Here is a 25529-nt window from a genome sequence, read left to right on the forward strand (position 1 = left end):
GCTCGTTCCACCCCCCCCCCCCGCCTTAATTGGTTCTCCTCCCTTTCAACGGTGTTGAGGCGGGTGGGAACAGCCGGGGGTTGAGGGTACTGTGCTAAAAGAGGTGGAGTTATGCAGATCTAAAACGCGTGGATTGCAGCAGCAGCAAGCCGAAAAGTGCAGGCATGTGAGGGATCTAGAGGTTGACAGCATGTCTTCTTAACGGGAGTCCAGGTGGACATCTCCACAAATGGACTTTTCAGAATCCTTGGGTGGCACCGTAGTCGGAAACCAATTCTGGTTATCGCTTCTCGGCCTTTTGGCTAAGATCAAGTGTAGTATCTGTTCTTATCAGTTTAATATCTGATACGTCCCCTATCTGGGGACCATATATTAAATGGATTTTTAGAACAGGGAGATGGAAAAAGAGCTTGCTCTGTCCACTCCACGCATTGACCTAGTATTGCAGTATCTCCAGGACCGGTGCACCCCTTCTTTAATGCAGTTTCTAAAATCAGAAAGAATTGAATTCAATGCTTTTTGTTCATTTGGCTTGTTTGTCGGATTTTGGGATGGACTCTTTGGCTTTGCTTTTCTTCTCCTCATTGGATTTTTCATGTTAAAAGTTGCAGAAGCCAGATGACAAGCTCATTTTGGTTCAACTTCAGCAACTGTGCATTGCATTGCCATGTAATGTAATGCAATGCTATCTATCTAGCTCTCCCTCTATACTTCCTTTTGGATAAACAGACATATTAGGCAAGCATTTTGGAGCTTTCACCTAAATAACTACAGGTGGTGAGATAAGCTGCACAATATAATTGACCTTTCAGTATATTGTTGCACACACACCATCTATTTAGCAAATGCCCTTGTTATCAACAGCAACCTTTTAAACTCACCTGAGCTAACAGGTATGTGAGCTGGTTACTCTGCTGCGCTTAAAATTTCTTTTTTGGTTTGCTACAATGCCTTTTCTGAAACGTTGTCTCCCTCTGCTGGAACACTGACTTCTTTCATTTAATGCCTGCAGACTATAAAAGAGAAACCAACCCAAAAAGTTTGGTTGATTAGTCTGTGGCATTCTTTTAAACTGTTGCTTATGGCGGTCTCTGTGAGCTTCTCAGTGACATTCAGCCATCCAGGTATCCCGCCTGCAGTAGACGGAATGTGGCAATGGAACGCTGGCTGCGCGTGTCATAATAGGCTCTGAGCCTTTATATACCTGCGCACAGCAGCAGCCACCTTCAGTCTGCTGCTGGACAGCCAGCAGCAGCAGCAGCAGCAGGAGAGGTAATTAATCAGCAACCCTCCTGCTAAGGGTAGACAGCTGCTCGTTCCACCCCCCCCCCCCCCGCCTTAATTGGTTCTCCTCCCTTCCAACGGTGTTGAGGCAGGTGGGAACAGCCGGGGGTTGAGGGTACTGTGCTAAAAGAGGTGGAGTTATGCAGATCTAAAACGCGTGGATTGCAGCAGCAGCAAGCCGAAAAGTGCAGGCATGTGAGGGATCTAGAGGTTGACAGCATGTCTTCTTAACGGGAGTCCAGGTGGCCATCTCCACAAATGGACTTTTCAGAATCCTTGGGTGGCACCGTAGTCGGAAACCAATTCTGGTTATCGCTTCTCGGCCTTTTGGCTAAGATCAAGTGTAGTATCTGTTCTTATCAGTTTAATATCTGATACGTCCCCTATGTGGGGACCATATATTAAATGGATTTTTAGAACAGGGAGATGGAAAAAGAGCTTGCTCTGTCCACTCCACGCATTGACCTGGTATTGCAGTATCTCCAGGACCGGTGCACCCCTTCTTTAATGCAGTTTCTAAAATCAGAAAGAATTGAATTCAATGCTTTTTGTTCATTTGGCTTGTTTGTCGGATTTTGGGATGGACTCTTTGGCTTTGCTTTTCTTCTCCTCATTGGATTTTTCATGTTAAAAGTTGCAGAAGCCAGATGACAAGCTCATTTTGGTTCAACTTCAGCAACTGTGCATTGCATTGCCATGTAATGTAATGCAATGCTATCTATCTAGCTCTCCCTCTATACTTCCTTTTGGATAAGCAGACATATTAGGCAAGCATTTTGGAGCTTTCACCTAAATAACTACAGGTGGTGAGATAAGCTGCACAATATAATTGACCTTTCAGTATATTGTTGCACACACACCATCTATTTAGCAAATGCCCTTGTTATCAACAGCAGCCTTTTAAACTCACCTGAGCTAACAGGTATGTGAGCTGGTTACTCTGCTGCGCTTAAAATTTCTTTTTTGGTTTGCTACAATGCCTTTTCTGAAACGTTGTCTCCCTCTGCTGGAACACTGACTTCTTTCATTTAATGCCTGCAGACTATAAAAGAGAAACCAACCCAAAAAGTTTGGTTGATTAGTCTGTGGCATTCTTTTAAACTGTTGCTTATGGCGGTCTCTGTGAGCTTCTCAGTGACATTCAGCCATCCAGGTATCCCACCTGCAGTAGACGGAATGTGGCAATGGAACGCTGGCTGCGCATGTCATAATAGGCTCTGAGCCTTTATATACCTGCGCACAGCAGCAGCCACCTTCAGTCTGCTGCTGGACAGCCAGCAGCAGCAGCAGCAGCAGGAGAGGTAATTAATCAGCAACCCTCCTGCTAAGGGTAGACAGCTGCTCGTTCCACCCCCCCCCCCGCCTTAATTGGTTCTCCTCCCTTCCAACGGTGTTGAGGCGGGTGGGAACAGCCGGGGGTTGAGGGTACTGTGCTAAAAGAGGTGGAGTTATTCAGATCTAAAACGCGTGGATTGCAGCAGCAGCAAGCCGAAAAGTGCAGGCATGTGAGGGATCTAGAGGTTGACAGCATGTCTTCTTAACGGGAGTCCAGGTGGCCATCTCCACAAATGGACTTTTCAGAATCCTTGGGTGGCACCGTTGTCGGAAACCAATTCTGGTTATCGCTTCTCGGCCTTTTGGCTAAGATCAAGTGTAGTATCTGTTCTTATCAGTTTAATATCTGATACGTCCCCTATCTGGGGACCATATATTAAATGGATTTTTAGAACAGGGAGATGGAAAAAGAGCTTGCTCTGTCCACTCCACGCATTGACCTGGTATTGCAGTATCTCCAGGACCGGTGCACCCCTTCTTTAATGCAGTTTCTAAAATCAGAAAGAATGGAATTCAATGCTTTTTGTTCATTTGGCTTGTTTGTCGGATTTTGGGATGGACTCTTTGGCTTTGCTTTTCTTCTCCTCATTGGATTTTTCATGTTAAAAGTTGCAGAAGCCAGATGACAAGCTCATTTTGGTTCAACTTCAGCAACTGTGCATTGCATTGCCATGTAATGTAATGCAATGCTATCTATCTAGCTCTCCCTCTATGCTTCCTTTTGGATAAACAGACATATTAGGCAAGCATTTTGGAGCTTTCACCTAAATAACTACAGGTGGTGAGATAAGCTGCACAATATAATTGACCTTTCAGTATATTGTTGCACACACACCATCTATTTAGCAAATGCCCTTGTTATCAACAGCAGCCTTTTAAACTCACCTGAGCTAACAGGTATGTGAGCTGGTTACTCTGCTGCGCTTAAAATTTCTTTTTTGGTTTGCTACAATGCCTTTTCTGAAACGTTGTCTCCCTCTGCTGGAACACTGACTTCTTTCATTTAATGCCTGCAGACTATAAAAGAGAAACCAACCCAAAAAGTTTGGTTGATTAGTCTGTGGCATTCTTTTAAACTGTTGCTTATGGCGGTCTCTGTGAGCTTCTCAGTGACATTCAGCCATCCAGGTATCCCGCCTGCAGTAGACGGAATGTGGCAATGGAACGCTGGCTGCGCGTGTCATAATAGGCTCTGAGCCTTTATATACCTGCGCACAGCAGCAGCCACCTTCAGTCTGCTGCTGGACAGCCAGCAGCAGCAGCAGCAGCAGGAGAGGTAATTAATCAGCAACCCTCCTGCTAAGGGTAGACAGCTGCTCGTTCCACCTCCCCCACCTTAATTGGTTCTCCTCCCTTCCAACGGTGTTGAGGCGGGTGGGAACAGCCGGGGGTTGAGGGTACTGTGCTAAAAGAGGTGGAGTTATGCAGATCTAAAACGCGTGGATTGCAGCAGCAGCAAGCCGAAAAGTGCAGGCATGTGAGGGATCTAGAGGTTGACAGCATGTCTTCTTAACGGGAGTCCAGGTGGCCATCTCCACAAATGGACTTTTCAGAATCCTTGGGTGGCACCGTAGTCGGAAACCAATTCTGGTTATCGCTTCTCGGCCTTTTGGCTACGATCAAGTGCTTTATTGCAGGAGATTGTAGTTGAAGGGTACTCGGGTACCCCTCTCCTTGGCCTGGCAGGATCGTCCACTTTGGTGGACTTAACCTGCTTGCTGCTATTAGGGAGAGGGCTTAGTCCCAGGGTAACGTGTTGCGATCCCCCAGCTTCCAGGTGTCTTTCGCTGCAAGAACACTGGGAGCGCAGATTGGAAGCGGCTGCAATTTGCAACCTTGTTGCGGTTTCCATGGAGGTTGACCCTAACCTCGTGCCTCTTTATGCGAGGCTAAAAAACTCTATCCGAGTTCACTTCACGGCGGGTGGCTCGGATATGAGGAAATTAGGGTATGTAGTCCAGGACGTGCTCAGGAACCTTCTTGGCGTGCAGAGGAATGAAATTCTGTCCATCCAGGATTATCCTAGAAGAGGTGACTATGACATCACATTCACCGGAGAAGGTATTTTCAGAGATGTTCTAGAAAAGTTAAAAAAAGTTGAAAATAGTCCTGTTCTGAAAGGGATACAAATTGTTGAGCACGTCCTGGATGAGGTAAGACTTGTTGTCGTAAAAGTATTTTCGCCTTTTGTTTCTGCTCCAGAAATTATGTCATTTTTAGCAATTTATTTTAAAAGTGTTAAATGTATTGGGAAGATACTTAATGAATATAACATATGGACATCTAAGTGGAAATTTCTTGTGAAGTGTATAAGAGATCCAAATACACCAGGTGGTATACGGCTTCCCCCTGCCCGTTTTAAAATTGGACAAACAAATGGGGATTTCTTCTTTTCTGGGATGCCAGTATATTGCAGAAATTGTGGGCGCTATGGTCATTCAAAAGAAAACTGTAATGTATCATGTAGAAATTGTGCTAGTGAAGAACATGAGACAAAAGAATGCCCTAAGGAAAAGAAATGTAGTTTTTGCCAGACTCCAGGTCACTTTTATTTTTCTTGCCCTCACAGATTTCGGGAAGATGAGCAAAAGGGAAAGTCCAAGACGTCCGACCAAGGACCAAAAGATCAGACCACCCCTCAGGAGGAGGAACAACAACCTGGAGCCTCTGGAGACAATAAGGGCGTACCAAATAGTGAAATGTCTCCAGAGTCTATGACAGGTAAAATACCAAATCCCAAAACCTGGCTGCAGGACCTGCGAGAGTCCAAAAGGAGGGCTGAGAAGGAGCAGAAGGGCACTACTGGTAAGGTCAAAAGGGACCGGCAAAAGGCCGACGCAGAAGCCCATGCCCAGTCTGGGTCTCCTAGGGCTGAGGGCGCTGAGTGGATAAAGGTGGGTCCTAAGAAAAAGAAAAAGGGTGGTTCGGAGGAGGCAGCAGGAGGTGAACAGATGGACACTTCTTCAGAAGGGGACGTGGACGCTGGACCCTCAGGGGTTTCGGTCTCCGCTGCTACAGGTGGGGACCGGGATCTTGCTGCCTCTGAAGAGTCAGAGGCTCTGCCTTGTGCGCAACCTCCTCCTATAGGACGACCTTCTACAGGTCAAACAGGGGCGGCGGAACCCCTCGGGGACCCACCTGATGAGGAACTGCATGGCCAGCCAATGGAGACCCAGTGGGTTCTGCCAGCCAGCCCTCCGAGCTATGCCAGTGTAGCGTCGGGTTTATATAAATGTGGTAATCTTTCCTCCTCCACGGAGACTCTCGTGACGATACTATCAGATGAGGAGGGAGGCGCAAGCCCAGTGGTCTGATCAGGTTCATCGGACAGGTAAATCCGTTGCTCTTAGTTACCTAAGTAAAATTTCTACATTTTCTAATGATGGCTGAACTCAAAGGTATTTCCCTCAACGTGAGAGGCATAAAATCTAACACGAGAAGAACTGCTCTTTTTAATTTTTTTACGTGTTTTACTGCATCTGTATTTTTTCTGCAAGAATGTAATATCCCACATGAAATGTCATATCAAAAATATAAAGATGAGTGGAAGTGTGGGCCATCTGTCTGGTCCGGATCGAATGCTGCAGGATCAGCGGGTGTAGCCATACTTTTTAAAGGGAACGTTTTAATTGATTTTATTCAGGAAATTTTACCAGGTCGTATTTTATTAGTGAAAGCTTTTATTGATGGTATTAGATGGCAGTTTTTAAATTTTTATGGATCCCCAGAGAAAAATGAAAGAGCCGAAATGCTTGATCTTTTACCTTTATTTATTAATAACTCTGAACCTTTTATCTTAGCAGGGGATTTTAATTGTGTTTTAAAAGGTGAAAACCGGCGCTCCAGCTCTGTAAGCAGGAACTACGATAAAACCTCAGGTATGCTACATGATATAGTCAAAGATGCTAAATTGATAGACATATATAAAGAGTGTCATAGTGACAGCCCAGAGGACGCCGGTTTCACTTGGAGCAATGCTAATTGTAGCTCTAGGATTGATTTTATTTTTGGTTCAGATAAAACAATACCTGCCAAATGTGAAGTTTTAACTAATATATTTTCAGACCATAAACTTTTATCCTTTACCATAAAAGTAAATGACAACAAAAAATGTGGTAAGAAAAGCTGGAAAATGAACGTATCCCTTTTAACCGACCCGCAGATTTTATCAGATTTTATTGAGTTTTATAGGAAATGTAGAAAAGGGAAAAAAACAAATGAGACTATGAGTGTATGGTGGGATAGAATGAAAGTAAAAATAAAAGACTTTTTTATTAAAAAGAGTATATGTAGAGCCAAAGAAAAATATGAAGAATATAGAATTTTAAATACCCGCCTACAAACATTATTTAAGCTCAGAGACAATGGGATAGATGTACAAGTTGATATTTCAAACTTAAAAGAAGAAATTTCAAAATGGCTAGAACAAAAAGGAAAAGAGATAATTTTTCGTTCTAGAGTACAACATATAGAAGAAAATGAAAAGTGTTCCAGATATTTTTTTAGGAAAAATAAAAAAGAAAAAGTGATAATTGACCATATAGATGGTGAGAATAATATAAAAAATATGCTGGGTAAAGTTGAGGTTTTTTTTTCTAATCTTTTTAATGGAAAAAATATAGATAATAAATTAATGGATGATTCGCTGCAAGGACTAACAGCTGTTTTAGATCCCGCATCCCAAGAGTTTTTATCCCAAGTTTTAACGGAACAAGAAGTGTTAAAAACTATTAAAAGTTTTAAAACTGGAAAGGTCCCTGGTCCTGATGGCATCCCAATAGAATTTTATGTATGTTTTTATGATATTTTAAAAGATGATTTGTTTTATTTGTTTACTGAGGTTTTTAATAATAAGGTTTTATTAAATTCCTGGAAGAAAGGTGAAGTCTCCCTCCTATACAAAAAAGGCGATAAATCAAAATTAGAAAACTGGAGACCAATAACACTTTTAAATTGTGACTATAAAATAATGGCTAAAATTTGTGCAAATCGTCTAAAAGAAGTCATCAGCAAAGTTATTCATTCTAATCAAGTGTGTGGGGTGCCGGGGCGCAGTATATGGGACAATCTGAATTTAGTGAAAGACTGTATTGAGGATGTGAAAGACAGAAAGGGGAAAATGGCGATTTTATCTATTGATTTTGAAAAAGCATTTGACCGTGTCTCACACTTTTATCTTTTTAAAGTTTTAGAGAAAATGGGCATACCAGAAGGGTTTTTACTATCGCTTAAAGCATTTTACAAGGATTGTACAAGTAAGATTTTAGTGAATGGTTTTAAGACACAAGAGGTATTTTTACGGTCAGGGGTGAAACAGGGATGCCCTCTGTCCCCCCTACTGTTTATCTGTGCACTGGAACCAATGTTATGTGCAATACGCCAAAATAAACAGATATGCGGTGTCCCTCTGCCTGGAAGCGGTGGTTTGGAGGCCAAGGTTGTAGGCTACATGGATGACGTGGCGGTCTTGTGTACAGATGCACCATCACTTACGGCCACTCTCCATCAAGTGCAATCCTTTTGCCTAGCTTCTGGTTTTAAAATCAATTTTAATAAGTGTAACATTTTAAGTGTTGGGGGGATGATTTTACGTGATGTACCAATTAATGTCTCCGAATCCATTTCCATTTTAGGTATATCATTCACTGAAAATAATGATGGTTATAATAGTTGGGAAACAGTTACACAGAAAGTAAATACGAAAATATGTATGTGGAACATGAGGAGACTTACAATGGAGGGTAAAGTATTGGTTTTAAAGATGGTGATTTTACCTCTTTTATTGTATCTTAGCATGGTTTTCCCCCCGCCTGTTAATGTTTTAAAAAAGATAACCAAAACCTGTTTTACCTTCTTTTGGAACTCAAAAATGGAAAAGCTGAAAAGAGAAATCGTGATGAAATCAAAAGTAAAAGGTGGTAAAGATTTTCCAGATTTTAATAGGTTTCTTTTTATCCATCTGTTCGTTTACTGTTTTAATGCCCTTTTTAAGAATCACTATTGGTCCTTTTTTATGCGTTTTAATACAGGATTTTTTATGAGAAAGTTTGGATGGTATGAAGTTAATATATCTGTGCCCCATGCTTTTAATTTGTCGACGCATTATGAGATTTTAAGGAAAATAGTGTCCGATTTTAATTTAGGGACTAAGAAAATAGAGGAATTAAGAAATAGTAAGAAACTAATTAAAGAAATACGTAAAAGTGAGGAAATATGTAATGTTGACAGATATGATGATGACAAATCTATGTCTATGTGGAAAATGATTAACGTTTTTTATCTTTTTAATGAACAGAGAGATCTGGCTTGGAGTTGCATGCACCGCTGTCTTCCTTGCCGGGCATTCCAATACAGAAGAGAATTTGTGAGGTCTGCCATCTGCCCAAGAGCCGGATGCCAAGACGAGGAAACGGTGGAACATCTATTATGGACATGTAATTTTGCAAAGGATTTCTGGAGAAGACTGCTCCCCCTACTGGAAAGGGTGGCAGACCTCAAGGACTTTACATATAAAACTGTGCTATACGGACTTATGGAATGCCCCACAATGGACCAGTACACAATGGCTTGGAAGACAGTGAACTGCGCCAAGTCATCTCTCTGGAAAGCGCGCAACATTGCTATTTTTAAACAAGATGTTTTATCAGTGAATGATGTTTTAAGTTTATGTTTATGTGAAATGTATACTTATTATTTAATTGACAAAAAGAAGAATGTACATATTTCCAAAAAATGGCTTGTTGACCAATGGAACCTAATTATTTAAAATCTTTGTATTTTTTTGTTTTGTAAATTTCATTTGTCTTTTAACGTTTGGTATTTGTCTAATTATGCTTGTAATTTGTTAAAGTTTTAATAAACGGTTTTATCCCTCTGCAGGGGATTGCCAAATTAAAAAAAATCTGTTCTTATCAGTTTAATATCTGATACGTCCCCTATCTGGGGACCATATATTAAATGGATTTTTAGAACAGGGAGATGGAAAAAGAGCTTGCTCTGTCCACTCCACGCATTGACCTGGCATTGCAGTATCTCCAGGACCGGTGCACCCCTTCTTTAATGCAGTTTCTAAAATCAGAAAGAATTGAATTCAATGCTTTTTGTTCATTTGGCTTGTTTGTCGGATTTTGGGATGGACTCTTTGGCTTTGCTTTTCTTCTCCTCATTGGATTTTTCATGTTAAAAGTTGCAGAAGCCAGATGACAAGCTCATTTTGGTTCAACTTCAGCAACTGTGCATTGCATTGCCATGTAATGTAATGCAATGCTATCTATCTAGCTCTCCCTCTATACTTCCTTTTGGATAAACAGACATATTAGGCAAGCATTTTAGAGCTTTCACCTAAATAACTACAGGTGGTGAGATAAGCTGCACAATATAATTGACCTTTCAGTATATTGTTGCACACACACCATCTATTTAGCAAATGCCCTTGTTATCAACAGCAGCCTTTTAAACTCACCTGAGCTAACAGGTATGTGAGCTGGTTACTCTGCTGCACTTAAAATTTCTTTTTTGGTTTGCTACAATGCCTTTTCTGAAACGTTGTCTCCCTCTGCTGGAACACTGACTTCTTTCATTTAATGCCTGCAGACTATAAAAGAGAAACCAACCCAAAAAGTTGGGTTGATTAGTCTGTGGCATTCTTTTAAACTGTTGCTTATGGCGGTCTCTGTGAGCTTCTCAGTGACATTCAGCCATCCAGGTATCCCGCCTGCAGTAGACGGAATGTGGCAATGGAACGCTGGCTGCGCGTGTCATAATAGGCTCTGAGCCTTTATATACCTGCGCACAGCAGCAGCCACCTTCAGTCTGCTGCTGGACAGCCAGCAGCAGCAGCAGCAGGAGAGGTAATTAATCAGCAACCCTCCTGCTAAGGGTAGACAGCTGCTCGTTCCACCCCCCCCCCCGCCTTAATTGGTTCTCCTCCCTTCCAACGGTGTTGAGGCGGGTGGGAACAGCCGGGGGTTGAGGGTACTGTGCTAAAAGAGGTGGAGTTATGCAGATCTAAAACGCGTGGATTGCAGCAGCAGCAAGCCGAAAAGTGCAGGCATGTGAGGGATCTAGAGGTTGACAGCATGTCTTCTTAACGGGAGTCCAGGTGGCCATCTCCACAAATGGACTTTTCAGAATCCTTGGGTGGCACCGTAGTCGGAAACCAATTCTGGTTATCGCTTCTCGGCCTTTTGGCTAAGATCAAGTGTAGTATCTGTTCTTATCAGTTTAATATCTGATACGTCCCCTATCTGGGGACCATATATTAAATGGATTTTTAGAACAGGGAGATGGAAAAAGAGCTTGCTCTGTCCACTCCACCCATTGACCTGGTATTGCAGTATCTCCAGGACCGGTGCACCCCTTCTTTAATGCAGTTTCTAAAATCAGAAAGAATTGAATTCAATGCTTTTTGTTCATTTGGCTTGTTTGTCGGATTTTGGGATGGACTCTTTGGCTTTGCTTTTCTTCTCCTCATTGGATTTTTCATGTTAAAAGTTGCAGAAGCCAGATGACAAGCTCATTTTGGTTTAACTTCAGCAACTGTGCATTGCATTGCCATGTAATGTAATGCAATGCTATCTATCTAGCTCTCCCTCTATACTTCCTTTTGGATAAACAGACATATTAGGCAAGCATTTTGGAGCTTTCACCTAAATAACTACAGGTGATGAGATAAGCTGCACAATATAATTGACCTTTCAGTATATTGTTGCACACACACCATCTATTTAGCAAATGCCCTTGTTATCAACAGCAGCCTTTTAAACTCACCTGAGCTAACAGGTATGTGAGCTGGTTACTCTGCTGCGCTTAAAATTTCTTTTTTGGTTTGCTACAATGCCTTTTCTGAAACGTTGTCTCCCTCTGCTGGAACACTGACTTCTTTCATTTAATGCCTGCAGACTATAAAAGAGAAACCAACCCAAAAAGTTTGGTTGATTAGTCTGTGGCATTCTTTTAAACTGTTGCTTATGGCGGTCTCTGTGAGCTTCTCAGTGACATTCAGCCATCCAGGTATCCCGCCTGCAGTAGACGGAATGTGGCAATGGAACGCTGGCTGCGCGTGTCATAATAGGCTCTGAGCCTTTATATACCTGCGCACAGCAGCAGCCACCTTCAGTCTGCTGCTGGACAGCCAGCAGCAGCAGCAGGAGAGGTAATTAATCAGCAACCCTCCTGCTAAGGGTAGACAGCTGCTCGTTCCACCCCCCCCCCCGCCTTAATTGGTTCTCCTCCCTTCCAACGGTGTTGAGGCGGGTGGGAACAGCCGGGGGTTGAGGGTACTGTGCTAAAAGAGGTGGAGTTATGCAGATCTAAAACGCGTGGATTGCAGCAGCAGCTAGCCGAAAAGTGCAGGCATGTGAGGGATCTAGAGGTTGACAGCATGTCTTCTTAACGGGAGTCCAGGTGGCCATCTCCACAAATGGACTTTTCAGAATCCTTGGGTGGCACCGTAGTCGGAAACCAATTCTGGTTATCGCTTCTCGGCCTTTTGGCTAAGATCAAGTGTAGTATCTGTTCTTATCAGTTTAATATCTGATACGTCCCCTATCTGGGGACCATATACTAAATGGATTTTTAGAACAGGGAGATGGAAAAAGAGCTTGCTCTGTCCACTCCACGCATTGACCTGGTATTGCAGTATCTCCAGGACCGGTGCACCCCTTCTTTAATGCAGTTTCTAAAATCAGAAAGAATTGAATTCAATGCTTTTTGTTCATTTGGCTTGTTTGTCGGATTTTGGGATGGACTCTTTGGCTTTGCTTTTCTTCTCCTCATTGGATTTTTCATGTTAAAAGTTGCAGAAGCCAGATGACAAGCTCATTTTGGTTCAACTTCAGCAACTGTGCATTGCATTGCCATGTAATGTAATGCAATGCTATCTATCTAGCTCTCCCTCTATACTTCCTTTTGGATAAACAGACATATTAGGCAAGCATTTTGGAGCTTTCACCTAAATAACTACAGGTGGTGAGATAAGCTGCACAATATAATTGACCTTTCAGTATATTGTTGCACACACACCATCTATTTAGCAAATGCCCTTGTTATCAACAGCAGCCTTTTAAACTCACCTGAGCTAACAGGTATGTGAGCTGGTTACTCTGCTGCGCTTAAAATTTCTTTTTTGGTTTGCTACAATGCCTTTTCTGAAACGTTGTCTCCCTCTGCTGGAACACTGACTTCTTTCATTTAATGCCTGCAGACTATAAAAGAGAAACCAACCCAAAAAGTTTGGTTGATTAGTCTGTGGCATTCTTTTAAACTGTTGCTTATGGCGGTCTCTGTGAGCTTCTCAGTGACATTCAGCCATCCAGGTATCCCGCCTGCAGTAGACGGAATGTGGCAATGGAACGCTGGCTGCGCGTGTCATAATAGGCTCTGAGCCTTTATATACCTGCGCACAGCAGCAGCCACCTTCAGTCTGCTGCTGGACAGCCAGCAGCAGCAGCAGCAGGAGAGGTAATTAATCAGCAACCCTCCTGCTAAGGGTAGACAGCTGCTCGTTCCACCCCCCCCCCGCCTTAATTGGTTCTCCTCCCTTCCAACGGTGTTGAGGCGGGTGGGAACAGCCGGGGGTTGAGGGTACTGTGCTAAAAGAGGTGGAGTTATGCAGATCTAAAACGCGTGGATTGCAGCAGCAGCAAGCCGAAAAGTGCAGGCATGTGAGGGATCTAGAGGTTGACAGCATGTCTTCTTAACGGGAGTCCAGGTGGCCATCTCCACAAATGGACTTTTCAGAATCCTTGGGTGGCACCGTAGTCGGAAACCAATTCTGGTTATCGCTTCTCGGCCTTTTGGCTAAGATCAAGTGTAGTATCTGTTCTTATCAGTTTAATATCTGATACGTCCCCTATCTGGGGACCATATATTAAATGGATTTTTAGAACAGGGAGATGGAAAAAGAGCTTGCTCTGTCCACTCCACGCATTGACCTGGTATTGCAGTATCTCCAGGACCGGTGCACCCCTTCTTTAATGCAGTTTCTAAAATCAGAAAGAATTGAATTCAATGCTTTTTGTTCATTTGGCTTGTTTGTCGGATTTTGGGATGGACTCTTTGGCTTTGCTTTTCTTCTCCTCATTGGATTTTTCATGTTAAAAGTTGCAGAAGCCAGATGACAAGCTCATTTTGGTTCAACTTCAGCAACTGTGCATTGCATTGCCATGTAATGTAATGCAATGCTATCTATCTAGCTCTCCCTCTATACTTCCTTTTGGATAAACAGACATATTAGGCAAGCATTTTGGAGCTTTCACCTAAATAACTACAGGTGGTGAGATAAGCTGCATAATATAATTGACCTTTCAGTATATTGTTGCACACACACCATCTATTTAGCAAATGCCCTTGTTATCAACAGCAGCCTTTTAAACTCACCTGAGCTAACAGGTATGTGAGCTGGTTACTCTGCTGCGCTTAAAATTTCTTTTTTGGTTTGCTACAATGCCTTTTCTGAAACGTTGTCTCCCTCTGCTGGAACACTGACTTCTTTCATTTAATGCCTGCAGACTATAAAAGAGAAACCAACCCAAAAAGTTTGGTTGATTAGTCTGTGGCATTCTTTTAAACTGTTGCTTATGGCGGTCTCTGTGAGCTTCTCAGTGACATTCAGCCATCCAGGTATCCCGCCTGCAGTAGACGGAATGTGGCAATGGAACGCTGGCTGCGCGTGTCATAATAGGCTCTGAGCCTTTATATACCTGCGCACAGCAGCAGCCACCTTCAGTCTGCTGCTGGACAGCCAGCAGCAGCAGCAGCAGGAGAGGTAATTAATCAGCAACCCTCCTGCTAAGGGTAGACAGCTGCTCGTTCCACCCCCCCCCCCGCCTTAATTGGTTCTCCTCCCTTCCAACGGTGTTGAGGCGGGTGGGAACAGCCGGGGGTTGAGGGTACTGTGCTAAAAGAGGTGGAGTTATGCAGATCTAAAACGCGTGGATTGCAGCAGCAGCAAGCCGAAAAGTGCAGGCATGTGAGGGATCTAGAGGTTGACAGCATGTCTTCTTAACGGGAGTCCAGGTGGCCATCTCCACAAATGGACTTTTCAGAATCCTTGGGTGGCACCGTAGTCGGAAACCAATTCTGGTTATCGCTTCTCGGCCTTTTGGCTAAGATCAAGTGTAGTATCTGTTCTTATCAGTTTAATATCTGATACGTCCCCTATCTGGGGACCATATATTAAATGGATTTTTAGAACAGGGAGATGGAAAAAGAGCTTGCTCTGTCCACTCCACGCATTGACCTGGTATTGCAGTATCTCCAGGACCGGTGCACCCCTTCTTTAATGCAGTTTCTAAAATCAGAAAGAATTGAATTCAATGCTTTTTGTTCATTTGGCTTGTTTGTCGGATTTTGGGATGGACTCTTTGGCTTTGCTTTTCTTCTCCTCATTGGATTTTTCATGTTAAAAGTTGCAGAAGCCAGATGACAAGCTCATTTTGGTTCAACTTCAGCAACTGTGCATTGCATTGCCATGTAATGTAATGCAATGCTATCTATCTAGCTCTCCCTCTATACTTCCTTTTGGATAAACAGACATATTAGGCAAGCATTTTGGAGCTTTCACCTAAATAACTACAGGTGGTGAGATAAGCTGCACAATATAATTGACCTTTCAGTATATTGTTGCACACACACCATCTATTTAGCAAATGCCCTTGTTATCAACAGCAGCCTTTTAAACTCACCTGAGCTAACAGGTATGTGAGCTGGTTACTCTGCTGCGCTTAAAATTTCTTTTTTGGTTTGCTACAATGCCTTTTCTGAAACGTTGTCTCCCTCTGCTGGAACACTGACTTCTTTCATTTAATGCCTGCAGACTATAAAAGAGAAACCAACCCAAAAAGTTTGGTTGATTAGTCTGTGGCATTCTTTTAAACTGTTGCTTATGGCAGTCTCTGTGAGCTTCTCAGTGACATTCAGCCATCCAGGTATCCCGCCTGCAGTAGACGGAATGTGGCAATGGAACGCTGGCTGCGCGTGTCATAATAGGCTCTGAGCCTTTATATACCTGCGCACAGCAGCAGCCACCTTCAGTCTGCTGCTGGACAGCCAGCAGCAGCAGCAGCAGGAGAGGTAATTAATCAGCAACCCTCCTGCTAAGGGTAGACAGCTGCTCGTTCCACCCCCCCCCGCCTTAATTGGTTCTCCTCCCTTCCAACGGTGTTGAGGCGGGTGGGAACAGCCGGGGGTTGAGGGTACTGTGCTAAAAGAGGTGGAGTTATGCAGATCTAAAACGCGTGGATTGCAGCAGCAGCAAGCCGAAAAGTGCAGGCATGTGAGGGATCTAGAGGTTGACAGCATGTCTTCTTAACGGGAGTCCAGGTGGCCATCTCCACAAATGGACTTTTCAGAATCCTTGGGTGGCACCGTAGTCGGAAACCAATTCTGGTTATCGCTTCTCGGCCTTTTGGCTAAGATCAAGTGTAGTATCTGTTCTTATCAGTTTAATATCTGATACGTCCCCTATCTGGGGACCATATATTAAATGGATTTTTAGAACAGGGAGATGGAAAAAGAGCTTGCTCTGTCCACTCCACGCATTGACCTGGTAATGCAGTATCTCCAGTACCGGTGCACCCCTTCTTTAATGCAGTTTCTAAAATCAGAAAGAATTGAATTCAATGCTTTTTGTTCATTTGGCTTGTTTGTCGGATTTTGGGATGGACTCTTTGGCTTTGCTTTTCTTCTCCTCATTGGATTTTTCATGTTAAAAGTTGCAGAAGCCAGGTGACAAGCTCATTTTGGTTCAACTTCAGCAACTGTGCATTGCATTGCCATGTAATGTAATGCAATGCTATCTATCTAGCTCTCCCTCTATACTTCCTTTTGGATAAACAGACATATTAGGCAAGCATTTTGGAGCTTTCACCTAAATAACTACAGGTGGTGAGATAAGCTGCACAATATAATTGACCTTTCAGTATATTGTTGCACACACACCATCTATTTAGCAAATGCCCTTGTTATCAACAGCAGCCTTTTAAACTCACCTGAGCTAACAGGTATGTGAGCTGGTTACTCTGCTGCGCTTAAAATTTCTTTTTTGGTTTGCTACAATGCCTTTTCTGAAACGTTGTCTCCCTCTGCTGGAACACTGACTTCTTTCATTTAATGCCTGCAGACTATAAAAGAGAAACCAACCCAAAAAGTTTGGTTGATTAGTCTGTGGCATTCTTTTAAACTGTTGCTTATGGCGGTCTCTGTGAGCTTCTCAGTGACATTCAGCCATCCAGGTATCCCGCCTGCAGTAGACGGAATGTGGCAATGGAACGCTGGCTGCGCGTGTCATAATAGGCTCTGAGCCTTTATATACCTGCGCACAGCAGCAGCCACCTTCAGTCTGCTGCTGGACAGCCAGCAGCAGCAGCAGCAGGAGAGGTAATTAATCAGCAACCCTCCTGCTAAGGGTAGACAGCTGCTCGTTCCACCCCCCCCCCCCCCGCCTTAATTGGTTCTCCTCCCTTCCAACGGTGTTGAGGCGGGTGGGAACAGCCGGGGGTTGAGTGTACTGTGCTAAAAGAGGTGGAGTTATGCAGATCTAAAACGCGTGGATTGCAGCAGCAGCAAGCCGAAAAGTGCAGGCATGTGAGGGATCTAGAGGTTGACAGCATGTCTTCTTAACGGGAGTCCAGGTGGCCATCTCCACAAATGGACTTTTCAGAATCCTTGGGTGGCACCGTAGTCGGAAACCAATTCTGGTTATCGCTTCTCGGCCTTTTGGCTAAGATCAAGTGTAGTATCTGTTCTTATCAGTTTAATATCTGATACGTCCCCTATCTGGGGACCATATATTAAATGGATTTTTAGAACAGGGAGATGGAAAAAGAGCTTGCTCTGTCCACTCCACGCATTGACCTGGTATTGCAGTATCTCCAGGACCGGTGCACCCCTTCTTTAATGCAGTTTCTAAAATCAGAAAGAATTGAATTCAATGCTTTTTGTTCATTTGGCTTGTTTGTCGGATTTTGGGATGGACTCTTTGGCTTTGCTTTTCTTCTCCTCATTGGATTTTTCATGTTAAAAGTTGCAGAAGCCAGATGACAAGCTCATTTTGGTTCAACTTCAGCAACTGTGCATTGCATTGCCATGTAATGTAATGCAATGCTATCTATCTAGCTCTCCCTCTATACTTCCTTTTGGATAAACAGACATATTAGGCAAGCATTTTGGAGCTTTCACCTAAATAACTACAGGTGGTGAGATAAGCTGCACAATATAATTGACCTTTCAGTATATTGTTGCACACACACCATCTATTTAGCAAATGCCCTTGTTATCAACAGCAGCCTTTTAAACTCACCTGAGCTAACAGGTATGTGAGCTGGTTACTCTGCTGCGCTTAAAATTTCTTTTTTGGTTTGCTACAATGCCTTTTCTGAAACGTTGTCTCCCTCTGCTGGAACACTGACTTCTTTCATTTAATGCCTGCAGACTATAAAAGAGAAACCAACCCAAAAAGTTTGGTTGATTAGTCTGTGGCATTCTTTTAAACTGTTGCTTATGGCAGTCTCTGTGAGCTTCTCAGTGACATTCAGCCATCCAGGTATCCCGCCTGCAGTAGACGGAATGTGGCAATGGAACGCTGGCTGCGCGTGTCATAATAGGCTCTGAGCCTTTATATACCTGCGCACAGCAGCAGCCACCTTCAGTCTGCTGCTGGACAGCCAGCAGCAGCAGCAGCAGGAGAGGTAATTAATCAGCAACCCTCCTGCTAAGGGTAGACAGCTGCTCGTTCCACCCCCCCCCCGCCTTAATTGGTTCTCCTCCCTTCCAACGGTGTTGAGGCGGGTGGGAACAGCCGGGGGTTGAGGGTACTGTGCTAAAAGAGGTGGAGTTATGCAGATCTAAAACGCGTGGATTGCAGCAGCAGCAAGCCGAAAAGTGCAGGCATGTGAGGGATCTAGAGGTTGACAGCATGTCTTCTTAACGGGAGTCCAGGTGGCCATCTCCACAAATGGACTTTTCAGAATCCTTGGGTGGCACCGTAGTCGGAAACCAATTCTGGTTATCGCTTCTCGGCCTTTTGGCTAAGATCAAGTGTAGTATCTGTTCTTATCAGTTTAATATCTGATACGTCCCCTATCTGGGGACCATATATTAAATGGATTTTTAGAACAGGGAGATGGAAAAAGAGCTTGCTCTGTCCACTCCACGCATTGACCTGGTATTGCAGTATCTCCAGTACCGGTGCACCCCTTCTTTAATGCAGTTTCTAAAATCAGAAAGAATTGAATTCAATGCTTTTTGTTCATTTGGCTTGTTTGTCGGATTTTGGGATGGACTCTTTGGCTTTGCTTTTCTTCTCCTCATTGGATTTTTCATGTTAAAAGTTGCAGAAGCCAGATGACAAGCTCATTTTGGTTCAACTTCAGCAACTGTGCATTGCATTGCCATGTAATGTAATGCAATGCTATCTATCTAGCTCTCCCTCTATACTTCCTTTTGGATAAACAGACATATTAGGCAAGCATTTTGGAGCTTTCACCTAAATAACTACAGGTGGTGAGATAAGCTGCACAATATAATTGACCTTTCAGTATATTGTTGCACACACACCATCTATTTAGCAAATGCCCTTGTTATCAACAGCAGCCTTTTAAACTCACCTGAGCTAACAGGTATGTGAGCTGGTTACTCTGCTGCGCTTAAAATTTCTTTTTTGGTTTGCTACAATGCCTTTTCTGAAACGTTGTCTCCCTCTGCTGGAACACTGACTTCTTTCATTTAATGCCTGCAGACTATAAAAGAGAAACCAACCCAAAAAGTTTGGTTGATTAGTCTGTGGCATTCTTTTAAACTGTTGCTTATGGCGGTCTCTGTGAGCTTCTCAGTGACATTCAGCCATCCAGGTATCCCGCCTGCAGTAGACGGAATGTGGCAATGGAACGCTGGCTGCGCGTGTCATAATAGGCTCTGAGCCTTTATATACCTGCGCACAGCAGCAGCCACCTTCAGTCTGCTGCTGGACAGCCAGCAGCAGCAGCAGCAGGAGAGGTAATTAATCAGCAACCCTCCTGCTAAGGGTAGACAGCTGCTCGTTCCACCCCCCCCCCCCCCCGCCTTAATTGGTTCTCCTCCCTTCCAACGGTGTTGAGGCGGGTGGGAACAGCCGGGGGTTGAGGGTACTGTGCTAAAAGAGGTGGAGTTATGCAGATCTAAAACGCGTGGATTGCAGCAGCAGCAAGCCGAAAAGTGCAGGCATGTGAGGGATCTAGAGGTTGACAGCATGTCTTCTTAACGGGAGTCCAGGTGGCCATCTCCACAAATGGACTTTTCAGAATCCTTGGGTGGCACCGTAGTCGGAAACCAATTCTGGTTATCGCTTCTCGGCCTTTTGGCTAAGATCAAGTGTAGTATCTGTTCTTATCAGTTTAATATCTGATACGTCCCCTATCTGGGGACCATATATTAAATGGATTTTTAGAACAGGGAGATGGAAAAAGAGCTTGCTCTGTCCACTCCACGCATTGACCTGGTATTGCAGTATCTCCAGGACCGGTGCACCCCTTCTTTAATGCAGTTTCTAAAATCAGATAGAATTGAATTCAATGCTTTTTGTTCATTTGGCTTGTTTGTCGGATTTTGGGATGGACTCTTTGGCTTTGCTTTTCTTCTCCTCATTGGATTTTTCATGTTAAAAGTTGCAGAAGCCAGATGACAAGCTCATTTTGGTTCAACTTCAGCAACTGTGCATTGCATTGCCATGTAATGTAATGCAATGCTATCTATCTAGCTCTCCCTCTATACTTCCTTTTGGATAAACAGACATATTAGGCAAGCATTTTGGAGCTTTCACCTAAATAACTACAGGTGGTGAGATAAGCTGCACAATATAATTGACCTTTCAGTATATTGTTGCACACACACCATCTATTTAGCAAATGCCCTTGTTATCAACAGCAGCCTTTTAAACTCACCTGAGCTAACAGGTATGTGAGCTGGTTACTCTGCTGCGCTTAAAATTTCTTTTTTGGTTTGCTACAATGCCTTTTCTGAAACGTTGTCTCCCTCTGCTGGAACACTGACTTCTTTCATTTAATGCCTGCAGACTATAAAAGAGAAACCAACCCAAAAAGTTTGGTTGATTAGTCTGTGGCATTCTTTTAAACTGTTGCTTATGGCGCTCTCTGTGAGCTTCTCAGTGACATTCAGCCATCCAGGTATCCCGCCTGCAGTAGACGGAATGTGGCAATGGAACGCTGGCTGCGCGTGTCATAATAGGCTCTGAGCCTTTATATACCTGCGCACAGCAGCAGCCACCTTCAGTCTGCTGCTGGACAGCCAGCAGCAGCAGCAGCAGGAGAGGTAATTAATCAGCAACCCTCCTGCTAAGGGTAGACAGCTGCTCGTTCCACCCCCCCCCCCCGCCTTAATTGGTTCTCCTCCCTTCCAACGGTGTTGAGGCGGGTGGGAACAGCCGGGGGTTGAGGGTACTGTGCTAAAAGAGGTGGAGTTATGCAGATCTAAAACGCGTGGATTGCAGCAGCAGCAAGCCGAAAAGTGCAGGCATGTGAGGGATCTAGAGGTTGACAGCATGTCTTCTTAACGGGAGTCCAGGTGGCCATCTCCACAAATGGACTTTTCAGAATCCTTGGGTGGCACCGTAGTCGGAAACCAATTCTGGTTATCGCTTCTCGGCCTTTTGGCTAAGATCAAGTGTAGTATCTGTTCTTATCAGTTTAATATCTGATACGTCCCCTATCTGGGGACCATATATTAAATGGATTTTTAGAACAGGGAGATGGAAAAAGAGCTTGCTCTGTCCACTCCACGCATTGACCTGGTATTGCAGTATCTCCAGGACCGATGCACCCCTTCTTTAATGCAGTTTCTAAAATCAGAAAGAATTGAATTCAATGCTTTTTGTTCATTTGGCTTGTTTGTCGGATTTTGGGATGGACTCTTTGGCTTTGCTTTTCTTCTCCTCATTGGATTTTTCATGTTAAAAGTTGCAGAAGCCAGATGACAAGCTCATTTTGGTTCAACTTCAGCAACTGTGCATTGCATTGCCATGTAATGTAATGCAATGCTATCTATCTAGCTCTCCCTCTATACTTCCTTTTGGATAAACAGACATATTAGGCAAGCATTTTGGAGCTTTCACCTAAATAACTACAGGTGGTGAGATAAGCTGCACAATATAATTGACCTTTCAGTATATTGTTGCACACACACCATCTATTTAGCAAATGCCCTTGTTATCAACAGCAGCCTTTTAAACTCACCTGAGCTAACAGGTATGTGAGCTGGTTACTCTGCTGCGCTTAAAATTTCTTTTTTGGTTTGCTACAATGCCTTTTCTGAAACGTTGTCTCCCTCTGCTGGAACACTGACTTCTTTCATTTAATGCCTGCAGACTATAAAAGAGAAACCAACCCAAAAAGTTTGGTTGATTAGTCTGTGGCATTCTTTTAAACTGTTGCTTATGGCGGTCTCTGTGAGCTTCTCAGTGACATTCAGCCATCCAGGTATCCCGCCTGCAGTAGACGGAATGTGGCAATGGAACGCTGGCTGCGCGTGTCATAATAGGCTCTGAGCCTTTATATACCTGCGCACAGCAGCAGCCACCTTCAGTCTGCTGCTGGACAGCCAGCAGCAGCAGCAGCAGGAGAGGTAATTAATCAGCAACCCTCCTGCTAAGGGTAGACAGCTGCTCGTTCCACCCCCCCCCCCCGCCTTAATTGGTTCTCCTCCCTTCCAACGGTGTTGAGGCGGGTGGGAACAGCCGGGGGTTGAGGGTACTGTGCTAAAAGAGGTGGAGTTATGCAGATCTAAAACGCGTGGATTGCAGCAGCAGCAAGCCGAAAAGTGCAGGCATGTGAGGGATCTAGAGGTTGACAGCATGTCTTCTTAACGGGAGTCCAGGTGGCCATCTCCACAAATGGACTTTTCAGAATCCTTGGGTGGCACCGTAGTCGGAAACCAATTCTGGTTATCGCTTCTCGGCCTTTTGGCTAAGATCAAGTGTAGTATCTGTTCTTATCAGTTTAATATCTGATACGTCCCCTATCTGGGGACCATATATTAAATGGATTTTTAGAACAGGGAGATGGAAAAAGAGCTTGCTCTGTCCACTCCACGCATTGACCTGGTATTGCAGTATCTCCAGGACCGGTGCACCCCTTCTTTAATGCAGTTTCTAAAATCAGAAAGAATTGAATTCAATGCTTTTTGTTCATTTGGCTTGTTTGTCGGATTTTGGGATGGACTCTTTGGCTTTGCTTTTCTTCTCCTCATTGGATTTTTCATGTTAAAAGTTGCAGAAGCCAGATGACAAGCTCATTTTGGTTCAACTTCAGCAACTGTGCATTGCATTGCCATGTAATGTAATGCAATGCTATCTATCTAGCTCTCCCTCTATACTTCCTTTTGGATAAACAGACATATTAGGCAAGCATTTTGGAGCTTTCACCTAAATAACTACAGGTGGTGAGATAAGCTGCACAATATAATTGACCTTTCAGTATATTGTTGCACACACACCATCTATTTAGCAAATGCCCTTGTTATCAACAGCAGCCTTTTAAACTCACCTGAGCTAACAGGTATGTGAGCTGGTTACTCTGCTGCGCTTAAAATTTCTTTTTTGGTTTGCTACAATGCCTTTTCTGAAACGTTGTCTCCCTCTGCTGGAACACTGACTTCTTTCATTTAATGCCTGCAGACTATAAAAGAGAAACCAACCCAAAAAGTTTGGTTGATTAGTCTGTGGCATTCTTTTAAACTGTTGCTTATGGCGGTCTCTGTGAGCTTCTCAGTGACATTCAGCCATCCAGGTATCCCGCCTGCAGTAGACGGAATGTGGCAATGGAACGCTGGCTGCGCGTGTCATAATAGGCTCTGAGCCTTTATATACCTGCGCACAGCAGCAGCCACCTTCAGTCTGCTGCTGGACAGCCAGCAGCAGCAGCAGCAGGAGAGGTAATTAATCAGCAACCCTCCTGCTAAGGGTAGACAGCTGCTCGTTCCACCCCCCCCCCCCCCGCCTTAATTGGTTCTCCTCCCTTCCAACGGTGTTGAGGCGGGTGGGAACAGCCGGGGGTTGAGGGTACTGTGCTAAAAGAGGTGGAGTTATGCAGATCTAAAACGCGTGGATTGCAGCAGCAGCAAGCCGAAAAGTGCAGGCATGTGAGGGATCTAGAGGTTGACAGCATGTCTTCTTAACGGGAGTCCAGGTGGCCATCTCCACAAATGGACTTTTCAGAATCCTTGGGTGGCACCGTAGTCGGAAACCAATTCTGGTTATCGCTTCTCGGCCTTTTGGCTAAGATCAAGTGTAGTATCTGTTCTTATCAGTTTAATATCTGATACGTCCCCTATCTGGGGACCATATATTAAATGGATTTTTAGAACAGGGAGATGGAAAAAGAGCTTGCTCTGTCCACTCCACGCATTGACCTGGTATTGCAGTATCTCCAGGACCGGTGCACCCCTTCTTTAATGCAGTTTCTAAAATCAGATAGAATTGAATTCAATGCTTTTTGTTCATTTGGCTTGTTTGTCGGATTTTGGGATGGACTCTTTGGCTTTGCTTTTCTTCTCCTCATTGGATTTTTCATGTTAAAAGTTGCAGAAGCCAGATGACAAGCTCATTTTGGTTCAACTTCAGCAACTGTGCATTGCATTGCCATGTAATGTAATGCAATGCTATCTATCTAGCTCTCCCTCTATACTTCCTTTTGGATAAACAGACATATTAGGCAAGCATTTTGGAGCTTTCACCTAAATAACTACAGGTGGTGAGATAAGCTGCACAATATAATTGACCTTTCAGTATATTGTTGCACACACACCATCTATTTAGCAAATGCCCTTGTTATCAACAGCAGCCTTTTAAACTCACCTGAGCTAACAGGTATGTGAGCTGGTTACTCTGCTGCGCTTAAAATTTCTTTTTTGGTTTGCTACAATGCCTTTTCTGAAACGTTGTCTCCCTCTGCTGGAACACTGACTTCTTTCATTTAATGCCTGCAGACTATAAAAGAGAAACCAACCCAAAAAGTTTGGTTGATTAGTCTGTGGCATTCTTTTAAACTGTTGCTTATGGCGGTCTCTGTGAGCTTCTCAGTGACATTCAGCCATCCAGGTATCCCGCCTGCAGTAGACGGAATGTGGCAATGGAACGCTGGCTGCGCGTGTCATAATAGGCTCTGAGCCTTTATATACCTGCGCACAGCAGCAGCCACCTTCAGTCTGCTGCTGGACAGCCAGCAGCAGCAGCAGCAGGAGAGGTAATTAATCAGCAACCCTCCTGCTAAGGGTAGACAGCTGCTCGTTCCACCCCCCCCCCGCCTTAATTGGTTCTCCTCCCTTCCAACGGTGTTGAGGCGGGTGGGAACAGCCGGGGGTTGAGGGTACTGTGCTAAAAGAGGTGGAGTTATGCAGATCTAAAACGCGTGGATTGCAGCAGCAGCAAGCCGAAAAGTGCAGGCATGTGAGGGATCTAGAGGTTGACAGCATGTCTTCTTAACGGGAGTCCAGGTGGCCATCTCCACAAATGGACTTTTCAGAATCCTTGGGTGGCACCGTAGTCGGAAACCAATTCTGGTTATCGCTTCTCGGCCTTTTGGCTAAGATCAAGTGTAGTATCTGTTCTTATCAGTTTAATATCTGATACGTCCCCTATCTGGGGACCATATATTAAATGGATTTTTAGAACAGGGAGATGGAAAAAGAGCTTGCTCTGTCCACTCCACGCATTGACCTGGTATTGCAGTATCTCCAGGACCGATGCACCCCTTCTTTAATGCAGTTTCTAAAATCAGAAAGAATTGAATTCAATGCTTTTTGTTCATTTGGCTTGTTTGTCGGATTTTGGGATGGACTCTTTGGCTTTGCTTTTCTTCTCCTCATTGGATTTTTCATGTTAAAAGTTGCAGAAGCCAGATGACAAGCTCATTTTGGTTCAA

At 44.0% G+C, this 25529-nt stretch overlaps 16 non-coding genes across 16 annotated transcripts; all 16 read left to right on the forward strand.

The window, feature by feature from the left end:
* The first annotated feature begins 282 nt into the window (after nt 1-282).
* On the forward strand, nt 283-473 carry LOC141159901 (U2 spliceosomal RNA). The gene has a single exon (XR_012249895.1). It is a non-coding gene; the product is annotated as a U2 spliceosomal RNA (small nuclear RNA).
* A 1122-nt stretch (nt 474-1595) lies between these two features.
* LOC141159502 (U2 spliceosomal RNA) lies at nt 1596-1786 on the forward strand. The gene has a single exon (XR_012249508.1). It is a non-coding gene; the product is annotated as a U2 spliceosomal RNA (small nuclear RNA).
* A 1119-nt stretch (nt 1787-2905) lies between these two features.
* On the forward strand, nt 2906-3096 carry LOC141159347 (U2 spliceosomal RNA). Its single transcript, XR_012249355.1, has one exon. It is a non-coding gene; the product is annotated as a U2 spliceosomal RNA (small nuclear RNA).
* Nucleotides 3097-9486: 6390 nt separating this feature from the next.
* Nucleotides 9487-9673, forward strand: LOC141160170 (U2 spliceosomal RNA). The gene has a single exon (XR_012250132.1). It is a non-coding gene; the product is annotated as a U2 spliceosomal RNA (small nuclear RNA).
* Nucleotides 9674-10789: 1116 nt separating this feature from the next.
* LOC141159826 (U2 spliceosomal RNA) lies at nt 10790-10980 on the forward strand. The gene has a single exon (XR_012249821.1). It is a non-coding gene; the product is annotated as a U2 spliceosomal RNA (small nuclear RNA).
* Nucleotides 10981-12093: 1113 nt separating this feature from the next.
* Nucleotides 12094-12284, forward strand: LOC141159713 (U2 spliceosomal RNA). Its single transcript, XR_012249713.1, has one exon. It is a non-coding gene; the product is annotated as a U2 spliceosomal RNA (small nuclear RNA).
* A 1115-nt stretch (nt 12285-13399) lies between these two features.
* Nucleotides 13400-13590, forward strand: LOC141159348 (U2 spliceosomal RNA). Its single transcript, XR_012249356.1, has one exon. It is a non-coding gene; the product is annotated as a U2 spliceosomal RNA (small nuclear RNA).
* Nucleotides 13591-14706: 1116 nt separating this feature from the next.
* On the forward strand, nt 14707-14897 carry LOC141159349 (U2 spliceosomal RNA). The gene has a single exon (XR_012249357.1). It is a non-coding gene; the product is annotated as a U2 spliceosomal RNA (small nuclear RNA).
* Nucleotides 14898-16011: 1114 nt separating this feature from the next.
* Nucleotides 16012-16202, forward strand: LOC141159968 (U2 spliceosomal RNA). The gene has a single exon (XR_012249961.1). It is a non-coding gene; the product is annotated as a U2 spliceosomal RNA (small nuclear RNA).
* A 1119-nt stretch (nt 16203-17321) lies between these two features.
* Nucleotides 17322-17512, forward strand: LOC141159350 (U2 spliceosomal RNA). The gene has a single exon (XR_012249358.1). It is a non-coding gene; the product is annotated as a U2 spliceosomal RNA (small nuclear RNA).
* Nucleotides 17513-18627: 1115 nt separating this feature from the next.
* Nucleotides 18628-18818, forward strand: LOC141159832 (U2 spliceosomal RNA). The gene has a single exon (XR_012249827.1). It is a non-coding gene; the product is annotated as a U2 spliceosomal RNA (small nuclear RNA).
* A 1120-nt stretch (nt 18819-19938) lies between these two features.
* Nucleotides 19939-20129, forward strand: LOC141159351 (U2 spliceosomal RNA). The gene has a single exon (XR_012249359.1). It is a non-coding gene; the product is annotated as a U2 spliceosomal RNA (small nuclear RNA).
* Nucleotides 20130-21246: 1117 nt separating this feature from the next.
* Nucleotides 21247-21437, forward strand: LOC141159445 (U2 spliceosomal RNA). Its single transcript, XR_012249452.1, has one exon. It is a non-coding gene; the product is annotated as a U2 spliceosomal RNA (small nuclear RNA).
* A 1117-nt stretch (nt 21438-22554) lies between these two features.
* On the forward strand, nt 22555-22745 carry LOC141159353 (U2 spliceosomal RNA). Its single transcript, XR_012249361.1, has one exon. It is a non-coding gene; the product is annotated as a U2 spliceosomal RNA (small nuclear RNA).
* Nucleotides 22746-23864: 1119 nt separating this feature from the next.
* On the forward strand, nt 23865-24055 carry LOC141159354 (U2 spliceosomal RNA). The gene has a single exon (XR_012249362.1). It is a non-coding gene; the product is annotated as a U2 spliceosomal RNA (small nuclear RNA).
* A 1115-nt stretch (nt 24056-25170) lies between these two features.
* LOC141159446 (U2 spliceosomal RNA) lies at nt 25171-25361 on the forward strand. The gene has a single exon (XR_012249453.1). It is a non-coding gene; the product is annotated as a U2 spliceosomal RNA (small nuclear RNA).
* Nucleotides 25362-25529: the final 168 nt, after the last annotated feature.

Source organism: Phyllobates terribilis, unplaced genomic scaffold, assembly GCF_046119375.1.
Source record: "Phyllobates terribilis strain yellow unplaced genomic scaffold, ASM4611937v1 Scaffold_8__6_contigs__length_399053987, whole genome shotgun sequence".
Taxonomy (NCBI): domain Eukaryota; kingdom Metazoa; phylum Chordata; class Amphibia; order Anura; family Dendrobatidae; genus Phyllobates; species Phyllobates terribilis.